This window comes from Triticum urartu, chromosome 1A (assembly GCF_056163025.1).
Source record: "Triticum urartu cultivar PI428250 chromosome 1A, HENAU_Tu73, whole genome shotgun sequence".
In the NCBI taxonomy this organism is placed as follows: domain Eukaryota; kingdom Viridiplantae; phylum Streptophyta; class Magnoliopsida; order Poales; family Poaceae; genus Triticum; species Triticum urartu.
In genome coordinates this window covers 370,300,152-370,323,341 of record NC_141873.1, presented here as the reverse complement: position 1 = coordinate 370,323,341, position 23,190 = coordinate 370,300,152, and the positions used below count along the sequence as shown (strand labels likewise).

At 44.2% G+C, this 23,190-nt stretch overlaps 1 long non-coding RNA gene across 1 annotated transcript; it reads right to left on the bottom strand.

Moving 5' to 3' along the window:
- Positions 1–1,804: 1,804 nt before the first annotated feature.
- LOC147991284 (uncharacterized) lies at positions 1,805–5,539 on the bottom strand. Its single transcript, XR_015602669.1, has 2 exons — positions 5,094–5,539; positions 1,805–2,118 (listed from the first exon to the last, which is right to left on the bottom strand). It is a non-coding gene; the product is annotated as an uncharacterized LOC147991284 (long non-coding RNA).
- Between the last annotated feature and the right edge of the window lie 17,651 nt (positions 5,540–23,190).

Below are 23,190 nucleotides of genomic sequence, written 5' to 3'. Positions count from 1 at the left end.
AAGACTTGTATGTGATTACCGAATGTTGTTCGGAGTCTCGGATGAGATCCCGGACATCACGAGGAGTTCCAGAATGGTCCGAAGGTGAAGATTTATATGTAAGAAGTTGTCATACGGTCACCGGAAAGGTTCAGGGGCATATCGGTATTGTACCGGGGCCACCGGAGGGGTTCCGGGGGTCCACCGGGAGGGGCCACCTCTCTCGGAGGGCCTAATGGGCTGTAGAGGAAAGGGGAACCAGCCCTACATGGGCTAGCCGCATCCCCCCCTTGGGCCCATGCGCCTAGGGTTGGGGGGGAAACCCTAAAGGGGGCGGCCCCCTTGCTTGGGGGGCAAGCCCCCTCCCCTTGGCCGCCGCCCCCCTCTAGATCTCATCTAGAGGGGGCCGGTCCCCTTCCTCCTTCTCCTATAAATAGAGGGGCAAAGGGAGGGCTGCAGACAACATCCAAGGCGCAACCCCTCCCCTCCCCTACACCTCTCCTCCTCCATAAGAGCTTGGCGAAGCCCTGCCGGAGTACTGCAGTTTCACCACCACCACGCCGTCGTGCTGCTGTTGGAGCCCTCTTCCTCAACCTCTCCCTCCTCCTTGCTGGATCAAGGCGCGAGAGACATCCTCGCTCCGTACGTGTGTTGAACGCGGAGGTGCTGTCCGTTCGGCGCTAGGATCTTCGGTGATTTGGATCACGACGAGTACGACTCCATCAACCCCGTTCTCTTGAACGCTTCCGCTCGTGATCTACAAGGGTATGTAGATGCACTCCTCTCTCCCTCGTTGCTAGATGACTCCATAGATTGATCTTGGTGATGCGTAGAAAATTTTAAAATTCTGCTACATTCCCCAACATCAGAATCATATGCTATGATTAGGTACGAGTATGTTGAATAGGATTAGATGGGCAATCAATCAAGGTTTAATTTTCCGAGCACCAGCTCATGTCCGGAATGACGTCTGAGCTGGAAGAACAATTTCCAGGGAACAACTGGTGATTGCATGCATTCACACACATGTTGATTCGACAGGGTAAGGACGACAATCGCAAAGGATTTTAATGAATATTGCTAGACATATGGAATTAACCAAAATGCAAGCAGGTAAGGAAGAACAAGAGCAATATGCTACTAAGGATTTTCAGAAGATCGAATAGTATTTCGAAGAATTTTGTGAAACACAAGAACAACTAGGGATGAGCGAATACTCAATAAGTGCGAGGAATTATCTGTAGGGGTATTCATGTGGTAAAGAACTGCAAGGCAGTAAGCTCAAAGGATTCTCGGGGCAACCGAGAGTATTTCGGGGCATCTTGTAATAACAAGAGCAACAGGGAATGACTGTAAGAATCACAAGCGTACGTAGTTATCCATAAGGATATATCGATGCCAGGGAATTGCAAAAGCGACGGGCACAAAGTCTCAAGAGAACATCGTAGGGTATCTTAGGAATCTTCTGGTGCAGCAGGCGATCATCTGTAATAAGGGGCTCTCTCGGGTGAAAGTGATCATGAGATCCTGATGTTAGATTTAGCAAACTTCATTTAACCCGAATAGAGGAGAGATCAGAGTCCCAGAGTATAGATGAGGAATAAAAGATCTTAATACCACCCAATGGCCACGTGGGCCCGTAAGACACACAACCAATGTTAGTAAAAGTTTTTCAGTGACTATACTCAACTTTGGCCAAGGAGTTGGAAAGGGGGGGGTCCTACAAGCAGTCGGCTCTGATACCAACTTATGACGCCCTCGATTCCATCATACACTAATCATACACGCAAATGTGTACGATCAAGATCAAGGACACTCGGGAAGATATCACAACACAACTCTAGACACAAATTAAAATAATACAAGCTTTATATTACAAGCCAGGGGCCTCGAGGGCTCGAATACATAAGCTCAAATACACAAGAGTCAGCGGAAGCAACAATATCTGAGTATAGACATAAGTTAAACAAGTTTGCCTTAAGAAGGCTAGGACAAAAGCAACATCTATCGAAAAGGCAAGGCCTCCTGCCTGGGAGCCTCCTAACTACTCCAAGTCGTCAGCGGCCGTCACGTAGTAGTAGGCATCCTCGGGGTAGCAGTAGTCATCAGTGGTGTCGTCTGGCTCCTGGGATCCGTCATCTGGTCGCAACAATCGGGTATAGGGGAAAAAGAGGTAGCAAAGCAACCGTGAGTACTCATCCAAAGTACTCGCAAGACTTACATCAGATCTAAACTAAGTATGCATCTGTATCAAACAAATGGTTGTATCTGTGGGCTAAACTGCAGAATGCCAGAAGAGAAAGGGGAAAGCCTAGCCTATCGAAGACTAGCATCTTCAAGTATCTTCAAGCATCTTGCAGCATTTAGAACAATACAGATCAACATAATGTAAAGTAGTAGTAGTGTTATCAACCTCGGCCAGAGATCCTTTCTCGACTCCCTGCGAGAAAGCAATCCCAGAGCCATACTATCCAATTCTCATATCCATTCATTTCTCATCTCAAGTATCCAGTTCTAGTTGTATCGATTGGGATACAACTCCAAGTGTCCGTTACCGTAGGACAGGCTATCGATAGATGTTTTCTTCCCTGCAGGGGTGCACCAACTTACCCACCGCGCTCGATTAACTCCGGCCGGACACACTTTCCTGGGTCATGCCCGGCCTCGGCCAAACAATACGCCGCAACCTGACCTAGGCTTAATAGAGAGGTCAACACGCCGGACTAAACCTATGCCCCCAGGGGTCATGGGCCATCTCCCAGGGAACTCATGCACGTTGCGTACACGACCGGTGAGCAGACCTAGCTACCTCCTTCAAAAAGGCAGGTGCTTACCAGTCCAACCCGGCGCGCGCCGCTCAGTCGCTGACGTCTATTAAGCTTCGGTTGATGCATACGACGGAGAACGCCCATAGTATGCCCACGTGATGGTTAGTGCTATCAGGCCAGAGGCCCCTCAGATCAAATATCCAAATCATAGTGGATTAGGAGCACGCGGTAACAAGCGGAGACTCACGAAAGATATGACCCCGTTGCCCCATCTCGAGTACTTGCGGCAAGGGCTAAGAATGCCCGACCACGCCTCGTAAGTATCTCGCGGGCGCCTTCCAGGTCAACCCGACTCCACATCACTCGCTATTAAGCTCGCGCGGGTACCCCTCAGGGTCGACCCGCCTTTAGTAACATGGTTCAGTGTAAAGTCATAGTAATCATAGTAACTGGGTGTCTAACACCAAGGGGAAACCCCGAGGAATCACCCCCGATGAATTCCACTCGATGTTATCATCAAGGTGAATGTAAGAGGATCCACCCTCGAGGTTCACACTTGAGGGGTTGCACGACAGAGCCGTAACGGAAGTGGTTAAGGAGGAAATCACCCGCGATGACCTCGACCGTATAGCTAAACTACAGAGATCTCATCAGGAGTGATGTATGAGGTTCCACCCTCGGCACTCGATGGTAACTCTGCAGAGTCGAGCAACAAAAGGGGGAAAGTGATGTGCGGTGTCGGGGCCTGGACTTCGGTCACGTCGATCGACTCATCGAACATAAAGCGGCGCAACTGGGACAAGGTGGGGGTCACTGATGGATCACTAACCAACCTATACTAAATAGTTTAGGATAAGCAGGTAAGGTATGAAAGCAGGTAACAACAACATGCTATGCATCAGAGTAGGATCATACATAAAGCAGTAGCAGTTCTAATGCAAGCATGAGAGGGAAAGAAATGGGCGATATCGGAATGCTCAAGGAGGGTTTGCTTGCCTGGTTGCTCTGGCAAGGAGGGGTCGTCGTCGACATAGTCGATCACAGGGGCTGCATCGGTCTCGGGGTCTACCAGAGAGAAGAGGGGGAAGAAACAGTAAATACAGAGCAAACAATGCATCACAAAATATAACAAGGCAAAACGCGGTGCGAGGGTGACCTAAAGAAGTACTAGGCGATACTGGTGAAGGGGAGAAACATCCAGGGGAAAATCCCTGGTGTTCCGCGTTTTCGGACAGATAAATCAGAGGAGGAAAGTTGCGTGTTCGCTATGTTAGGGATGCGTGGCGGATGAACGAGCTGCGTATTCGGATTCGTCTCGTCGTTCTAAGCAACTTTCATGTACAAAGTTTTTCGATGCAAGCTACGGTTTATTTAATATGATTTTTCAAAGTTTTATTATATTTTCTACATTTTCTGGAATATATTAAATCAAAATTTACACGGTGCAATTATTTTTAATACGCAGAGATAGTCAGCCATAGTCAATGACATGTGGGGCCAGGGTCAAAGTCAATAATGCCTGGTCAGCAGTTGACACAGTCAACGTTGACTAGTCAACATGGCCAAAGGGGCCCGCGTATCATGGACTACTCTTTTAACCGATTTATTTATCTAGTTAATTTAGTAGTGGGGGCCACATGTCAAATGCACATATCACTAAGTAGTAAATAGACTAATCTAAACACTGGGCCACTACTAACCTAACATACACGCACGCTAATCAAACTACACAGGACCGGCCAGGGCATAGCCGGCCACCGTGGCTGGCACACATGCATGCTTGTGCGGTGGCCATGCCCACGCCCAGGGGCGAGCACGGCAGCTGCCCGGTGAGCAGCGGACCAGGGCAGGGGCTGCGGCGTGGGTGGCTGTGGCGCGGGGTAGGTAGCAACAGTGAGCAGCAGCAGGAGTAGAGGAGCAGCGAGCAGGCAGGGCGCATCGGCGAGGCGCAACGGCAGCAACACACAGCATCAGGAGCAGCGAGCAGCAGCGGTAGCAGAGGCGCGGGACGGCAGGCAAACGCGGGAAGCAGCAGTTCCTAGCGGCAGCAGCAGTACGGGGCACGGGGCGGGCGCACGAACACGACGCGGCTGACCGGCGCAGTTAGCGAGCGGGAGGGGCGGCAAGCAAGTCGGCGAGGCCCAGGGGCGGAGCGCGGCTGGCCGGCGGAGCTGTAGGCAACGGAGGGGAGGCGTCCGAGGCGTAGCCGGCGGCGGCGGCACTGCAGCGCGAAGTAGGGGCGCATACGCGGACACTGAGCTTCGGCCATGGCGGCCGCTGACTCATAGAGGCGACTACTGCGACGGATCGAGACTGCGGTGAGGGAGATTCGGAGGAGGAGCTCACCGTGGAGGCACAAGTAGGCCTGGTGGAAGCTTAGGAGTGCAGGATCAGACGAATTTGAAGAAGAACGTCGGCGGCGACCGAGGAAGATGAAGCTTGATCCGTATGATGCAGAGGCGTCGAGCTCGAATGGGTGGCCGTAGAGGACGTAGACGAACTCGTTGGAGCTCCTGGATGCGACCTCAAGGCGCGGGGATGATGGTGGGCGCGTCGACGAGGTCGGCCATGGCGACCACGAGCTCGAGCGCGTCCAAAACGATGATGGTGAGGAAGGGAGCGAGGGGAATTAAGCTAGGGTTTTGATCTAGGGTTCCAGGGAGGTGCTCTTTAACCAAGAGGGGGGGTCGGGGATGGCCGCACGTGGCTGGGGGACGGCCACGACCGCGGGATGGCCGCCACGCCCTATCCGTTTTCCTGTAGCGAGAGGAGGGAGATGAGGAGAGGTGGGCTGGGCCACTGTAGGTTGGGTGGGCTGGGCCATTGTAGCACTAGGTTAGCCTTTTAACACATTCCTTTTCTGTTCCTTATTTTCTTTACTGTTTTCTATTTAATTGTAAAACTAAATGAATTTTTCTAGAGATGAGACTTGTCACATAGATCAAGCACCTTATTTCTAGGAGACACAAAAAAGTTCGAGGCCAAAAGGAGTTGTCTAATCATTTTTATAAATTGAAAAGGCTAAGTTTAAATTCTGCTGGAGCACTAAATAATTTCCAGGAGCACTTTCGCAATCCAAAAGAGGTTGGTTCCCACATGACAAATACCTAGGATTATTTGCCACACCTTGAACATTTTAGTTTTCATGTTTGACAAATATAAATTTTTGACTTTTAGATTGGATTTGAATTTGAATTGTGATTTGGATCAAGTGAAGATTAGCCACAGTAACATGATGACATGGCACCATGAACAGGGGATTACTGTAGCATGACAGTGGGGGTATTACAAATCTACTCCACTACAAGAAATCTCGTCCCGAGATTTAAGGGGTGGAGTAAGGGGAAAAGACTTGAGAAAGACGGAGTTCAACACAATATGGTTACCTGGGGACTATCCCAGTGAACGTGGAGAAGAGGCATATCTCGAGTAGAAATTCAAGAAAGTCATCGAGAGTAAGGTAAGAAGGTGCAATAAGAAGCTCCAATCGGGTAGGCAATCGTTCGTTGCCTGAAACAGAGTGTGAAAGGGTTTCAGAGCGACGGAAATAAGTATTTTGTGTGATACCAGAATTGGTGATCTCTCGGAAGGTGGCTCATGAATTACATACGGTACCAATCGTGAGGAAGAACTTTTAGAAACATGGATATACATGAGAATCAGGTTTTGATACCAAGCATTGTAACTAATGAGTTAGTTGCGGGATGATATATTACGGAACGAGTAAAGAGACTTGCCGGTAACGAGATTGAACTAGGTATTGAGATACCGATGATCGAATCTCGGGCAAGTAACATACCGATGACAAAAGGAACAACGTATGTTGTTATGCGGTTTGACCGATAAAGATCTTCGTAGAATATGTAGGAGCCAATATGAGCATCCAGGTTCTGCTATTGGTTATTGACCGGAGACGTGTCTCGGTCATGTCTACATAGTTCTCGAACCCGTAGGGTCCGTACGCTTAATGTTCGGTGACGATTTGTATTATGAGTTTATGTGTTTTGATGTACCGAAGGTAGTTCAGAGTCCCGGATGAGATCGAGGACATGACGAGGTGTCTTGAAATGGTCGAGACGTAAATATCGATATATTGGACGACTATATTCGGACACCGGAAAGGTTCCGAGTGATTCGGGTATTTTTCGGAGTACCGGAGAGTTATGGGAATTCGCCGGGGAGTATATGGGCCTTATTGGGCTTTAGGGGAAAGAGAGAGGAGAGGCTGCACGCCCCCCAATGCTTAGTCCGAATTGGACTAGGGGGAGGGGCAGCGCCCCCTCCTTCCTTCTCTTCTCTTTCCCTTTCCTTCTCTCCTACTCCTACTACTTGGAAGGGCTCCTAGTTCTACTAGGAAAGGGGGAATCCTACTCCTGGTGGGAGTAGGACTCCCCTAGGGCGCACCATAGAGAGGGACGGCCCTCCCCCTCCTCCACTCCTTTATATACGGGAAGGGGGCACCCCTTGGAGACACAACAATTGATCATTGATCTCTTAGCCGTGTGCGGTGCCCCCCTCCACTGTAATCCACCTCGATCATATCATAGCGTTGCTTAGGCGAAGCCCTGCGTCAGTAGCATCATCATCACCGTCACCACGCCGTCGTGCTGACGAAACTCTCCTGTGAAGCTTTGCTGGATTGGAGCTCGCGGGGCGTCATCGAGTTGAACGTGTGCAGAACTCGGAGGTCCCATGCGTTCGGTACTTGGATCGGTCGGATCATGAAGATTTACGACTACATCAACCGCGTTGTGCTAATGCTTCCGCATTCGGTCTACGAGGGTATATGGACACACTCTCCCCTCTTGTGTGTGCGTAGGGAATTTTTTTGAAATTACTACGTTCCCCAACAAGCGCCCCTCCTTCTTCTTCTTCCTTCGTGACCTTTCACTAGATGGGAGAAGGGTTTCCTGTAGCGACCAGACCTCAAACAGTCTGATCTCTGTGCTCCGGTGTCATCCCTGGATCAGTAATGCTGACACCACACAGTACTCGAAGGATTTATAGCAGAGTAGCAATCATACACTTATTACATTGAGTGTCTCAAAAGAGAACTTATTACAATAAATATGGCTTAAGGCCATCTAATAACGATAACAGCGGAAGGCTTGGAAGATAAGTGAGTCCATCAACTCCAACGGCATCACTGAGTATAGAACCACGACATAAAAACTCCTTATTCGTCGTCTGAAAAGTCTGCAACATTAACGTTGCAGCCCGAGAACGGGTCAGCACATGGAATATGCTGGCAAGGTAACACATAGGGAGTAATGGAATGAAACAACTATACTATATGCATATTTGGCTGGTGGGAAGCTCAATGGTTATAGTTTTTGCGTAAAGCCAATTTTTCCGTACTTCAAAGGAATAAAATTTAATTACTATCATGGTGGTTGTTAAACATTGAGAATGGTTGACAGCATTCTCAATCCCAATTTAAGCATCATCATTTAACAAACCCAACAAAATTAACTTTAGAGTAACATGTTGAGATTCACATGATAATCCAGGTACTAGATACTCAAGATGTCCATAACCGGGGACACGGCTAACCATGATTAGTTTATTACACTCTGCAGAGGTTTGCGCACTTTTCCCCACAAGACTCGATCGCCTCCGTTGGATTTCTCGCACTACATGGTGTTTGAGAAACGGATGACCGAGACACAGTCTTTCAGAAATGCTAGCACCTTACGATGGATAGACCGGTACACCTACTTTCCCCTACATCTGCTAGTCTACCCTGTAAGAGTTCGCACGACTTAATCAACTATGCCAGAGCCCATAATGGCTTGTGGCTGCACACAGAAATTTCTAGTATGAATAATCTCATGATCCCTTTGAGCCTGGGTGGCGGTCCAAAAGAAAAACAGGCAAGTCCTGGAATACCCAGGTGCCTCAATCCACCCAGATGTGTGTTTAGGTTGCCACCTTAGATAAACCATTAATTAACAATCTCACATCTGTCATGGATATCACTCACCCAATCCACGTCTACTAGCATAGCATGGCATAATAAGCAAACATAGAAATAACTCCCAAAGGTTTGATAATAAACAGGTAATAGGTACTACCTCATCTACTTCCCATCCCACAATTTAATTAGATTCTAATCATGCAATGTGTGAGGATTGATCTAATGCAATAAAACTGGGTTGTAGAAAAGGGTATGATCAAAGTGTTACTTGTCTTACTGATGATCCGCGAAACCTAGAGATTCAAAGTAACAGGCGGCGCACTCCGGGTATTCTATCGCAGACAAACAAACAAGCATACAATAAGTACTCATCTAATGCATAGGTAAAACTCAAATAGAAGATCTAACCAGAAAGTTCAACTTAAGAACCCTGGTTTGCAAAAAGAATCAAATCGAATGTAGCAAAAGAAACCAAACGGCGAAAGAAATCAACTTCGTTCTAGTAATCTGGATCTAAGTCAAATTTTATAGTAGCAAAGACTTGTTTAAGTTGATTATTCGGAAAGAGGATTTCGAGACGAAACTCCAGGCGCTTGAATTGCCTGATTCCGATAAACGAGCGAAAAGTTATACTAAAACGAAAATCGGATCAGAAATCGCGATCAGAAAATAACCGCGGAAAATCCGACGAAAAAGAAAAAAACGACGAACAGATTAATCGTTAATTAACCTAATCCGAAAATAAATAAAATAATTAAAATAATAGTAAAATAAAAAAAATTCGAAAATAAAACCGACGAAAAAGAAATAAATATTAAAAAAACGGCACGGAAGTCGAGGCGGCGACGAACCTCGGGCGGCGTGCAACTCTGGCGAGTCGGCTGCGGGTCCGGCGGCGGCGGCGGGCTAGGGTTCCGGGCGCGGGCGCGGTTATGGGCTGGGGCGCCGGGTGCCTCGCTATTTAAAGGCGCCCCCGGGCGGAGTCCCGCTCGGGTACGGCCCATAGTCGGTTTCGTTTTTTTAAATAATTACGCTCAGAAGAAAAATAAAAAAAAATACTAAACGGACTCCAAAAATCATGAAATAATTTTTTCCGGGTTTCTAAAATCAAGCCCGATAAAGTGAACATTTATTTGGGCCCAAAATACAACTTTGAAAAACACGTATTTTTCCTAAATTCAATTAAAAATACCGAAAAACTCTGAAAAAATCTTATTTGATTTTTTTATTACATCCTCAATATTTCTATATTTTGGGAAAGTCATTTTATTCCCTCTCTCATATTTTTGTAATAGAAATAATTGATGATAAAATAAATAAAATCAAATGATCCTGTTTACAAAATTTGAGAAAACTCAAATATGTAAATAACGAAATCCCCAACTCTCTCCGTGGGTCCTTGAGTTGCTTAGGATTTTCTAGGATCAAAACCAAAAGCAGAATAAAATATGATATGCATGATGATCTAATGTATAACATTCCAAATTGAAAATTTGGGATGTTACATTTCCCCTCTGGTCCATGGCTTCCATGGCGGCGGAGGGGCGAGAGCCCCTCCGAGATTGGATCTCTCCATGTTTCCTTCTGTTTCCGCCCTCCAGATTCTGGCCTTTCATCATTTCTTAATTTTCCTGAGATCCTTAACTCCGATTGGGCTAAAATTTTAACACGATTTTTACCTGGATATTAACTTTCTTGTGGCCGAAGAAGGGCACCAACCGCCTTACGGGGTGACCACAAGGGTCCAGGGCGCGCCCCCTGCCTTTCCGCCGCCTCGGGCATCGTCTCGCGTTGATTCCACTTGCCAAAATTCACATATATTCCAAAAAAAATCTCCATAAGTTTTTATCGCGTTTGGACTCCATTTGATATGGATTTTCTGTAAAACAAAAAACATGCAACAAACAGGAACTAGCACTGGGCACTGGATCAACTAGATGACAACCCGCTCGTTGCTGCGGGAATACATGCTAAATATAGAAATAGCAATAACCATAATTGAACATTTTTCGAATAGATGTTCAAATAACAAAACATCTTGAGGAAACTTATGTTAGGGGCGAAACCTGAAACATGGAGCACAAATATTGATATGTTGTGAAATCATGATTAGTTGTAATACACTGGTATTACATGACAATACAAAAAGTAAACTGCCATAGATATCAGAATCTGTTATACTTTGTGTTAAATATGTGGATAAAACATTCATTAGCCAGAGAAAATACGGTATCAAAAAATGTACATACTATACATAATGAAAGCGTGTCTCCAGACAAAACACAAACTACGATTAATTTGTCATCTTAGTAACACAAAGAAGGGTTCAAATGTTACAACAATACAGTAGTCAACATGTATGGGAAAAGAACGATTTGTTCATCGTCCTCTTAATCACCATGTCTCTTAAGTACATATAGAAGCAGTTGTTATCTTACTAAGAGAAGTGCTAGATGCAAACAAATGCCAACAAGAAGTGTGTATTTCTTAAACTTTCAGCAAGAATAGTATTAGCATAACAACCTTTTATACTTGATTCCTATTTTCCCGTGCATGATAAGACAAAAAAGGTAGAACAAATACATGGTAAAGATAAAGACTGGTGATCCTACCTAAATAAATTTGACAGTAGTGAATGCGAATATACCAATGAATGAAAAATCATTGTTTCTTGATCCTTTATGTAGAATTCTTTCTTGAATCGTCGATTTAGGTTGTATCGGACAAAAGGAAATCCACATAGAAGTAACACAACATAGAGGTAGAACTTTTTAGGCCAAATCAAGATACACCTACGCACCTTGATGACCATGGTAATCAAACAATTTAGCATGTGTAATCCCCGCCTAGTTAATGCCAACTATTGCTGGAGCAAAATCGGTGATGACCCCCATGTTACAACCCCTGGAAAAAGAGAGAGAGTGAGAGGGGAAGAAGATGGGGGGGGGAGAACAGGAAGAGGTGCAGCTCACTGATGTTAGCCTTCATCCGCTTCTTTTCCCACTCTTTTCCATGAAGAAGTGTTTGATGTGTAGCAAGTAGTACAAAGAAGGCACGAGGACCTGCAAAGAAAATAAAAACAAAGAGCATGAACTAAGTGAGCCTGGTTCGAAAATTAGCAAACAAAATATATGAAGGTCACCAGAAAGGCATGGAACGACCAGAAGCTGGTCCGAAAATACGCAAACAAAAATCTTTCAAGGACAAAAATAGAGCTGCCACTAATAGTACTCGGCAACATCAAGAACTAAAGTTAATTCTCCTCCCCATAATTTATGTAATAACAATAGCACAATAGGTACCAAGATTTGAAAGTAGATCACATCAACGTTCTAAGTGGAGATAATTGGGTGTAGAGGATAGGCAAAAATTAATTTACGGAAGCAGACCGGCGTAAGAAAAAGGGGCACCTTCTGGTTGCCCGCGATGGCGCTTCAGCTATCGATCTGCACCAGACCTGGCTGCTGCTCGGCAGCGCGGATGGATTGATCTTCGTTGATCGTGAATCAACTTACCTTACCCAACCCCACCAGCCCACCCATGGCTCCCTACAAACTTAACCAAATCAAATCAGCATACCTTAACCACTATCAAATTGCACTACACAGTGGGTTAAGCAAAAAATGCAAAATCTAAAGATAGAACGCTGAGACGCTGAGTAGCAGAGGCGTGGGCATTAGTTGCAATACCTGGCCGGCGTCTCCACCCGCCTCTTCCTCTCCCAGTCCAAAAGAAAGAAATCACAGGACTTCTGTACAACTAATCGTACCCCAATAAAACTAGGATTTGCCATTCGAAGGACGCTACAAGGCGCCGCACCTATTCCCAACGGGAACAGAACTACAGTTTGAGAGAGTGGGAAAGCGGTACCACCGTCGCCATGTCGATGATTCTACAGGGCACCAGACCAGCGGTCATGCCAGAGGACCAGACCACACGCCGAGATTGCCTCTTCGTATTGTTGCCAAGGGAAAGATCGGTCCTTTATTTAGGGAAGAGAGATGGAAAGGGAGAGATACCTGGGGAAAGATAGTTGAGTTTTTTTACTGAGACAATCGGGCTTCTTTGTTCTAGCATGAATCGACCATTGGGTTATGTCCGTCATTTAAGTACGGGAATAGAGCGATGATAGAAATTGGTTAAAAAGGAAGAATAATTGCTTATGTGGCAGATTGATGAGGTGGATAGGCTGCATGTTAAGATAAATCACTTAGTGGGGGTGAACTTCTTAGGTATATAGGATATGTTAGTCCCAAAAATAGTATAAAAAGTTGCCAAAAGTAAATGAAAGTTGTATAATATTGGCATGAAACAATCAAAAATTATAGATACGACGGAGATGTATCAGCATCCCTAAGCTTAATTCATGCTCGTCCTCGAGTAGGTAAATGATAAAAAGATAATTTTTGATGTGGAATGCTACCTAGCATAGTCTTGATCATATAATCTAATCATGGTATGAATATTAAGACACGAGTGATTCAAAGCAATAGTCTATCATTTGACATAAAGACAATAATAATTCAAGCATACCAATAAAGCAATCGTGTCTTCTTAAAATAACATGGCCAAAGAAAGTTATCCCTACAAAATCATATAGTCTGGCTATGCTCCATCTTCGTCACACAAAGTATTAAATCATGCACAACCCCGATGACAAGCCAAGCAATTGTTTCATACTTTTGATGTTCTCAAACTTTTTCAACTTTCACGCAATACATGAGCATGAGCCATGGATATAACACTATAGGTGGAATAGAATATGATGGTGGAGGTTGTGTGGAGAAGACAAAAAGGAAGAAAGTCTCACATCGACGCGGCTAATCAACGGGCTATGGAGATGCCCATCAATTGATGTCAATGCGAGGAACATGGATTGCCATGCAATGGATGCACTAGAGTTATAAGTGTATGAAAGCTCAAACTGAAACTAAGTGGGTGTGCATCCAACTTGCTTGCTCATGAAGACCTCAGGCATTTTAAGGAAGCCCATGATCGGAATATACAAGCCAAGTTCTATAATGAAAATTCCCACTAGTATATGAAAGTGATAGCTCAAGAGACACTCTATATGAAGAACATGGTGCTACTCTCAAGCAAAAGTGTGGTAAAAGGATAGTAGCATTGCCCCTTGATGACCCACAAATAAAGGGGATCAATTGTAGCTCTTTTCGATAAGTAAGAGTGTCGAACCCAACGAGGAGCCGAAGGAAATAACAAGTGGTTTTCAGCGAGGTAATGTCTGCAAGTGCTGAAATTGTAAGTAACAGAGTAGTTTGATAGAAAGATAATTTGTAACGAGCAAGTAACGATAATAGTAGCAAAAGTGTAGCAAGGTGGCCCAATCCTTTTGAGGGAATGGACAGGCCAAAACGGTTTCTTATGATAAGCAAAGCATTCTTGAGGGTACACGGGATTTTCATCTAGTCACTTCCATCATGTTGGTTTAATTCATGTTTGGTACTTTGATAATTTGATATGTGGGTGGACGGGTGCTTAGGTGTTGTTCTTACTTGAACAAACCTCCTACTTATGATTAACCCTCCCGCAAGCATCCGCAACTATGAGAAAAGTATTAAGAATAAATTCTAACCATAGCATTAAACTTTTGGATCCAATCGGTCCCTTACAGAATAGTGCATACGAAGTAAATATGCCCTAGAGGCAATAATAAAGTTGTTATTTATATTTCCTTATATCATGATAAATTTTTATTATTCATGCTAGAATTGTATTAACCGGAAACTTAGTACATGTGTGAATACATAGACAAACAGAGTGTCCCTAGTATGCCTCTACTTGACTAGCTCGTTAATCAAAGATGGTTAAGTTTCCTAGCCATAGACATGTGTTGTCATTTGATGAACGGGATCACATCATTTTAGAATGATGTGATGGACAAGACCCATCCGTTAGCTTAGCACTATGATCGTTTAGTTTATTGTTATTGCTTTTTTCATGACTTATACATGTTCATATGACTATGAGATTATGCAACTCCCAAATACCGGAGGAACACTTAGTGTGCTATCAAATGTCACAACGTAATTGGGTGATTATAAAAATGCTCTACAGGTGTCTCCGATGGTGTTTATTGAGTTGGCATAGATTGAGGTTAGGATTTGTCACTCCGTGTTTCGGAGAGGTATCTCTGGGCCCTCTCGGTAACGCACATCACTATAAGCCTTGCAAGCAATGTGACTAATGAGTTAGTTATGGGATGATGCATTAAGGAACGAGTAAAGAGACTTTTCGGTAATGAGATTGAACTAGGTATGATGATACCGATGATCGAATCTCGGGCAAGTAACATACCGATGACAAAGGGAACAACGTATGTTGTTATGCGGTTTGACCGATAAAGACCTTCATAGAATATGTAGGAGCCAATATGAGCATCTAGGTTCAACTATTGGTTATTTATCGGAGATGTGTCTCGGTCATGTCTACATAGTTCTCGAACCCGTAGGGTCCGCACGCTTAACGTTCGATGACGATTTGTATCATGAGTTATGCGATTTGATGTACCAAGTTTGTTCGGAGTCCCGGATGAGATCACGGACATGACGAGGAGTCTCGAAATGGTTGAGACATAAAGATTGATATATTGGACCATGTTATTCAGACATCAGAAGTGTTGCGGATAGTTTCGGGTAAAAACGGAGTGCTGGAGGGGTTATCGGAACCCCCCGGGGGAACTAATGGGCCGCCATGGGCCTTATTGGAGAGAGTGGAGGGCCGCCAGGGTAGGCCGCGCATCCCCCCTTAGCAGACTGAATTGGACAAGGGAAGGGGGCGGCGCCCCCTTTCCTACTCCCTCTCCCTCTCTTTCCTTCCCCTCTCTCCCTTTTGGTGGAATCCTACTAGGACTAGGAGTCCTAGTAGGACTCCCCTCTTGGGCGCGCCCTAGGGGCCGGCCGGCCCTCCCCTCCTCCCTCCTTTATATACGTGGGGAGGGGGGGGTACCCTAGAACACACAAGTTGATCTTTTAGCCGTGTGTAGTGCCCCCCTCCATAGTTACACACCTCGGTCATATCGTCGTAGTGCTTAGGCGAAGCCCTGCGCCGGTAACTTCATCATCACCGTCGCCACGCCGTCGTGCTGACGGAACTCTCCCTCGGCCTCAACTGGATCAAGAGTTCGAGGGACGTCATCGAGCTGAACATGTGTTGAACACGGAGGTGCTGTACGTTCGGTACTTGGATCGGTTGGATCGCGAAGACGTTCGACTACATCAACCGCGTTACTAAATGCTTCCGCTTTCGGTCTACGAGGGTACGTAGACACACTCTGCCTGCTCGTTGCTATGCTTCTCCTAGATAGATCTTGCGTGACCGTAGGCAATTTTTTTTGAAATACTACGTTCCCCAACAGTGGCATCCGAGCCAGGCCTATGCGTAGATGTTATATGCACGAGTAGAACACAAAGAGTTGTGGGTGATAATAGTCATACTGCTTACCAGCAATGTCTTACTTTGATTCGGCGGTATTGTTGGATGAAGCGGCCCAGACCGACATTACATGACCGTGTTCATGAGACTGGTTCTACCGACATGCTTTGCACACAGGTGGCTAGTGGGTGTCTGTTTCTCCAACTTTAGTTGAATCGAGTTTGACTACGCCCGATCCTTGTTGAAGGTTAAAACAGCACACTTGACGAAAAATCATTGTGGTTTTGATGCGTAGGTAAGAACGGTTCTTGCTAGAAGCCCATAGCAGCCACATAAACTTGCAACAACAAAGTAGAGGATGTCTAACTTGCTTTTGCAGGGCATGTTGTGATGTGATATGGTCAAGACTTGATGAGATATAAATTGTTGTATGAGATGATCATGTTTTGTAAAAGTTATCGGCAACTGGCAGGAGCCATATGGTTGTCGCTTTATTGTATGAAATGCAACCACCATGTAATTGCTTTACTTTATCACTCAGCGGTAGCGATAGTCGTGGAAGCAATAGTTGGCGAGACGACAACGATGCTACGATGGAGATCAAGGTGTCAAGCCCGTGACGATGGTGATCATGGCGGTGCTTTGGAGATGGAGATCAAAGGCACAAGATGATGATGGCCATATCATATCACTTATTTTGATTGCATGTGATGTTTATGCTTTATGCATCCTATTTTGCTTAGTACGATGGTGGCATTATAAGATGATCTCTCACTAAATTTCAAGGTATAAGTGTTCACCCCGAGTGTGCACCGTTGCTACAGTTTGTCATGCCGAGACACCACGTGATGATCGGGTGTGATAAGCTCTACGTTCACATACAATAGGTCAAGCGTGAATCATATAGTAGATATGATCAACATAGTGATGTTCACCATTGAAAACTACTCCATCTCACGTGATGATTGGACATGGTTTAGTTGATATGGATCAGGTGATCTTTAGATGACTAGAGAGATGTCTATCTAAGTGGGAGTTCTTAAGTAATATGATTAATTGAACTTTAATTTATCATGAACTTAGTACCTGATAGTATTTTGCATGTCTATGTTGTTGTAGATAAATGGCCCGTGCTACTGTTCCTTTGAATTTTAATGTGTTCCTAGAGAAATCTAAGTTGAAAGATGATGGTAGCAACTACACGGACTGGGTCCGTAACTTGAGGATTATCATCATTGCTGCATAGAAGAATTACGTCCTGAAAGCACCGCTAGGTGCAAAGCCCACTGCAGGAGAAACACCAGATGTTATGAACGTCTGGCAGAGCAAAGCTGATGACTACTCGATAGTTCAATGTGCCATGCTTTACGGCTTAGAATCGGGACTTCAACGACGTTTTGACCATCATGGAGCATATGAGATGTTCCAGGAGTTGAAGTTAATATTTTAAGCAAATGCCCGAATTGAGAGATATGAAGTCTCCAATAAGTTCTATAGCCACAAGATGGAGGAGAATAGTTATGTTAGTGAACACATACTCAGAATGTCTGGGTACCACAACCACTTGACTCAACTGGGAGTTAATCTTCCTGATGATAGTGTCATTGATAGAGTTCTTCAATCACTGCCACCAAGTTACAAAAGCTTCATGATGAACTATAATATGCAAGGGATGGATAAGACAATTCCCGAGCTCTTCGCAACGCTAAAGCCTGCGGAGGTAGAAATCAAGAAGGAGCATGAAGTGTTGATGGTCAACAAGAACACTAGTTTCAAGAAGAAGGGCAAAGGGAAGAAGAGGAATTTCAAGAAGAACGGCAAGCAAATTGCTGCTCAAGTGAAGAAGCCCATGTCTGGACCTAAGCCTGAGACTGAGTGCTTCTACTGCAAAGCGACTGGTCACTGGAAGCGGAACTGCCCCAAGTATTTGGCGGATAAGAAGGATGGCAAAGTGAAAGGTATATTTGATATACATGTTATTGATGTGTACCTTACTAATGCTCGTAGTAGCACCTGGGTATTTGATACTGGTTCTGCTGCTCATATTTGTAACTCGAAACAGGGCTATGGATTAAATGAAGATTGGCTAAGGATGAGGTGACGATGCGCATGGGAAATGGTTCCAAAGTCGATGTGATCGTCGTTGGCACGCTACCTCTACATCTACCTTCGAGATTAGTACTAGACCTGAATAATTGTTATTTGGTGCCAGCGTTAAGCATGAACATTATATCTGGATGTTTTTGATGCGAGATGGTTATTCATTTAAATCAGAGAATAATGGTTGTTCTATTTATATGAGTAATATTTTTTATGGTCATGCACCCTTGATGAGTGTTCTATTTTTATTGAATCTTGATAGTAGTGATACACATATTCATAGTATTGAAGCCAAAAGATATAAGTTTAATAATGATAGTGCAACTTATTTGTGGCACTGCCATTTAGGTCATATTGGTGTAAAGTGCATGAAGAAATTCCATGCTGATGGGCTTTTGGAATCACTTGATGCTTGCGAACCATGCCTCATGGGCAAGATGACTAAGACTCCGTTCTCTGGAACAATGGAGCGAGCAACAGACTTATTGGAAATAATACATACTGATGTATGTGGTCAGATGAGTGTTGATGCTCGTGGCGGGTATCATTATTTTCTGACCTTCACAGATGATTTGAGCAGATATGGGTATATCTACTTGATGAAACATAAGTCTGAAACATTTGAAAAGTTCAAAGAATTTTAGAGTGAAGTGGAAAATCACCGTAACAAGAAAATTAAGTTTCTACGATCTGATCGTGGAGGTGAATATTTGAGTTATGAGTTTGGTCTTCATTTGAAACAATGCGGAATAGTTTCGCAACTCGCGCCACCTGGAACACCACAGCGTAATGGTGTGTCCGAACATCGTAACCGCACTTCATTAGATATGGTGCGATCTATGATGTCTCTTACTGATTTACTGCTATCGTTTTGGGGTTATGCTTTAGAGACAGCTGCATTCACGTTAAATAGGGCACCATCGAAATCCGTTGAGACGACACCATATGAACTATGGTTTGACAAGAAACCCAAGTTGTCGTTTCTTAAAGTTTGGGGCTGCGATGCTTATGTGAAAAAGCTTCAACCTAATAAGCTCGAACCCAAATCGGAGAAATGTGTCTTCATAGGATACCCAAAGGAGACTGTTGGGTACAACTTCTATCACAGATCCGAAGGCACGATATTCGTTGCTAAGAATGGATCCTTTCTAGAGAAGGAGTTTCTCTCGAAAGAAGTGAATGGGAGGAAAGTAGAACTTGATGAGGTAATTGTAACTTATCCCTTATTGGAAAGTAGTTCATCACATAAATCAGTTCCAGTGATTCCTACACCAATTACTGAGGAAGCTAATGATAATGATCATGAAACTTTTGATCAAGTTACTAATGAACCCCGTAGGTCAACTAGAGCAAGATCCACACCAGTGTGGTATGGTAATCCTGTTCTGGAGGTCATGTTACTTGACCATGACGAACCTACGAACAATGAGGAAGTGATGATGAGCCTAGATTCCGTGAAATGGCTTGAGGCCATGAAATCTGAGATGGGATCCATGTATGAGAACAAAGTATGGACTTTGGTTGACTTTCCCGATGATCGGCAAGCAATAGAGAACAAATGGATCTTCAAGAAGAAGACTGACACTGACGGTAATGTTACTGTCTACAAAGCTCGATGGATGTCAAAACTGCATTCCTGCATTTTATGAGACCTTCTCACCCATAGCGATGCTTAAGTCTGTCCGAATCATGTTAGCAATTGTTGCATTTTATGATTATGAAATTTGGCAAATGGATGTCAAAACTACATTCCTTAATGGATATCTGAAAGAAGAGTTGTACATGATGCAACCAAAAAGTTTTGTCGATCCAAAAGGTGCTAACAAAGCGTGCAAGCTCCAGCGATCCATTTATGGACTGGTGCAAGCCTCTCGGAGTTGGAATATACGCTTTGATAGGGTGATCAAACATATGGTTTTATACAGACTTTTGGAGAAGCCTGTATTTACAAGAAAGTGAGTGGGAGCTCTGTAGCATTTCTGATATTATATGTGGATGACATATTGTTGATCAGAAATGATACTGAATTTCTGAATAGCATAAAAGGATACTTGAATAAGAATTTTTCAATGAAAGACCTCGGTGAAGCTGCTTATATATTGGGCATCAAGATCTATAGTGATAGATCAAGACGCTTAATTGGACTTTCACAAAGCACATACCTTGATAAAGTTTTGAAGAAGTTTAAAATGGATCAGTCAAAGAAAGGGTCCTTGTTTGTGTTGCAAGGTGTGAAGTTGAGTCAGACTCAATGTCCGACCACTACAGAAGATAGAGAGAAATTATGAAAGTCATTCCCTATGCCTCAGCCATAGGATCTATCATGTATGCAATGCTGTGTACTAGACCGGATGTGTGTCTTGCTATTAGTTTAGAAGGTAGGTACCAAAGTAATCCAGGAGTGGATCACTGGACAACGGTCAAGAACATCCTAAAATACCGGAAAAGGACCAAGGATATGTTTCTCGTTTATGGAGGTGATAAAGAGCTCGTCTTAAACAGTTACGTCAATGCAAGATTTGACACTGATCCGGATGACTCTAAGTCACAAACCGGATACACATTTTTATTGAATGGTGAAGCTGTGAGTTGGTGCAGTTCCAAGCAGAGCGTCGTGGCGGGATCTACGTGTGAAGAGGAGTACATAGCTGCTTCGAAAGCAGCAAATGAAGGAGTCTGGATGAAGGAGTTCATATCCGATCTAGGTGTGATGCCTAGTGCATCGGGTCCAATGAAAATCTTTTGTGACAAATACTGGTGCAATTGCCTTGGCAAAGGAATCCAGATTTCACAAGAGAACCAAACACATCAAGAGACGCTTCAATTCCATCCACGATCAAGTCAAGGAGGGAGATATAGATATTTTTAAGATACATACTGATCTGAATGTTGCAGACCCATTGACTAAGACTCTCTCATGAGCAAAACATGATCAGCACCAAGACTCCATGGGTGTTAGAATCATTACTATGTAATCTAGATTATTGACTCTAGTGCAAGTGGGAGACTGAAGGAAATATGTCCTAGAGGCAATAATAAAGTTGTTATTTATATTTCCTTATATCATGATAAATGTTTATTGTTCATGCTAGAATTGTATTAACCGTAAACTTAGTACATGTGTGAATACATAGACATACAGACTGTCCCTAGTATGCCTTCACTTGACTAGCTCGTTAATCAAAGATGGTTAAGTTGCCTAGCCCTAGACATGTGTTGTCATTTGATGAATGGGATCACATCATTAGAGAATGATGTGATGGACAAGACCCATCCGTTAGCTTAGCACTATGATCGTTTAGTTTATTGCAATTGCTTTCTTCATGACTTATACATGTTCCTATGACTATGAGATTATGCAACTCCCGAATACCGGAGGAACACTTAGTGTGCTATCAAACGTCACAACGTAACTGGGTGATTATAAAGATCCTCCACAGGTGTCTCCGATGGTGTTTGTTGAGTTGGCATAGATCGAGATTAGGATTTGTCACTCCGTGTTTCGGAGAGGTATCTTTGGGCCCTCTTAGTAATGCACATCACTATAAGCCTTGCGAGTTAGTTATGGGATGATGCATTACGAAATGAGTAAAGAGACTTGCCGGTAACGAGATTGAACTAGGTATGATGATACCGACGATCGAATCTTGGGCAAGCAACATACCGATGACTAAGGGAACAACGTATGTTGTTATGCGGTTTGACCGATAAAGATCTTCGTAGAATATGTAGGAGCCAATATGAGCATTGATATGTCTCCAACGTATCTTCTTTTTCTCACGCTTTTCCTCTTGTTTTGGACTCTAATTTGCATGATTTGAATGAAACTAACCCCAGACCGATGTTGTTTTCAGCAGAACTACCATGGTGTTGTCTTTGTGCAGAAATAAAAGTTCTCGGAATGCAACGAAACTTTTCGAGAAATTTTTATATAATATATAAGAATTTCTAGAGCCAAGACCTACCGGAGAGGGGCCCCTGGGTGGGCACAACCCACCAGGCCGTGCCCCCCTCTCCTGGCGCGCCCAGGTGGGTTGTACCCACCTGGTGGCCCCACATACCTCAACCCTGACACTATAAATTCCTATTTTCGGAGAAAAAAATCAGGGAGAAAGAATTATCACGATCCACGAGACGGAGCCGCCGCCAAGCCCTGTTCTTCCTCGGGAGGGCAGATCTGGAGTCCATTTGAGGCTCCGGAGAGGGGGATCTTCGTTCTTCGTCATCACCAACCCTTCTTCATCGCCAATTCCATGATGCTCCCCACAGGGAGTGAGTAATTCCTTCGTAGGCTCGCTGGTCGGTGAGGAGTTGGATGAGATTCATCATGTAATCAAGTTAGTTTTGTTAGGGCCTGATCCCTAGTATCCACTATGTTCTTAGATTGATGTTGCTATGACCTTGCCATGCTTAATGCTTGTCATTTTAGGCCCGGGTGCCATGATTTCAGATCTGAACCATTTATGTTATCATCATTATATTCATGTTATAGATCCGATCTTGCAAGTTATAGTCACCTACTACATGTTATGATCCGATAACCCCGGAGTGACAACAACCGGGCCCACTCTCGGTGATGACCATAGTTTGAGGAGTTCATGTATTCACTATGTGTTAATGCTTTGTTCCGGTTCTCTATTAAAAGGAGACCTTAATATCCCTTAGTTTCCAATACGGACCCCGCTACCACGGGAGTGTAGGACAAAAGATGTCATGCAAGTTCTTTTAATAGAGCATGTGTGACTATTTATGAAATACATGCCTACATTATATCGATGAACTGGAGCTAGTGTCGTATCGCCCTAGGTTATAACTGTCACATGATGAATATCATCCAACAAGTCACCGATCCAATGCGTACTAACTTTTCCATATTGTTTCTGCTAAGTTACTACTGCTATTATCACTGTTACACTTGCTACAAAATTACCGCTATCATTGTTACTATTACTATTGCTGCTGTCACTACTATCAAAACTATCATACTACTAAGCTACTGATCACCTTGCTGCAGATAATTAATCTCTAGGTGTG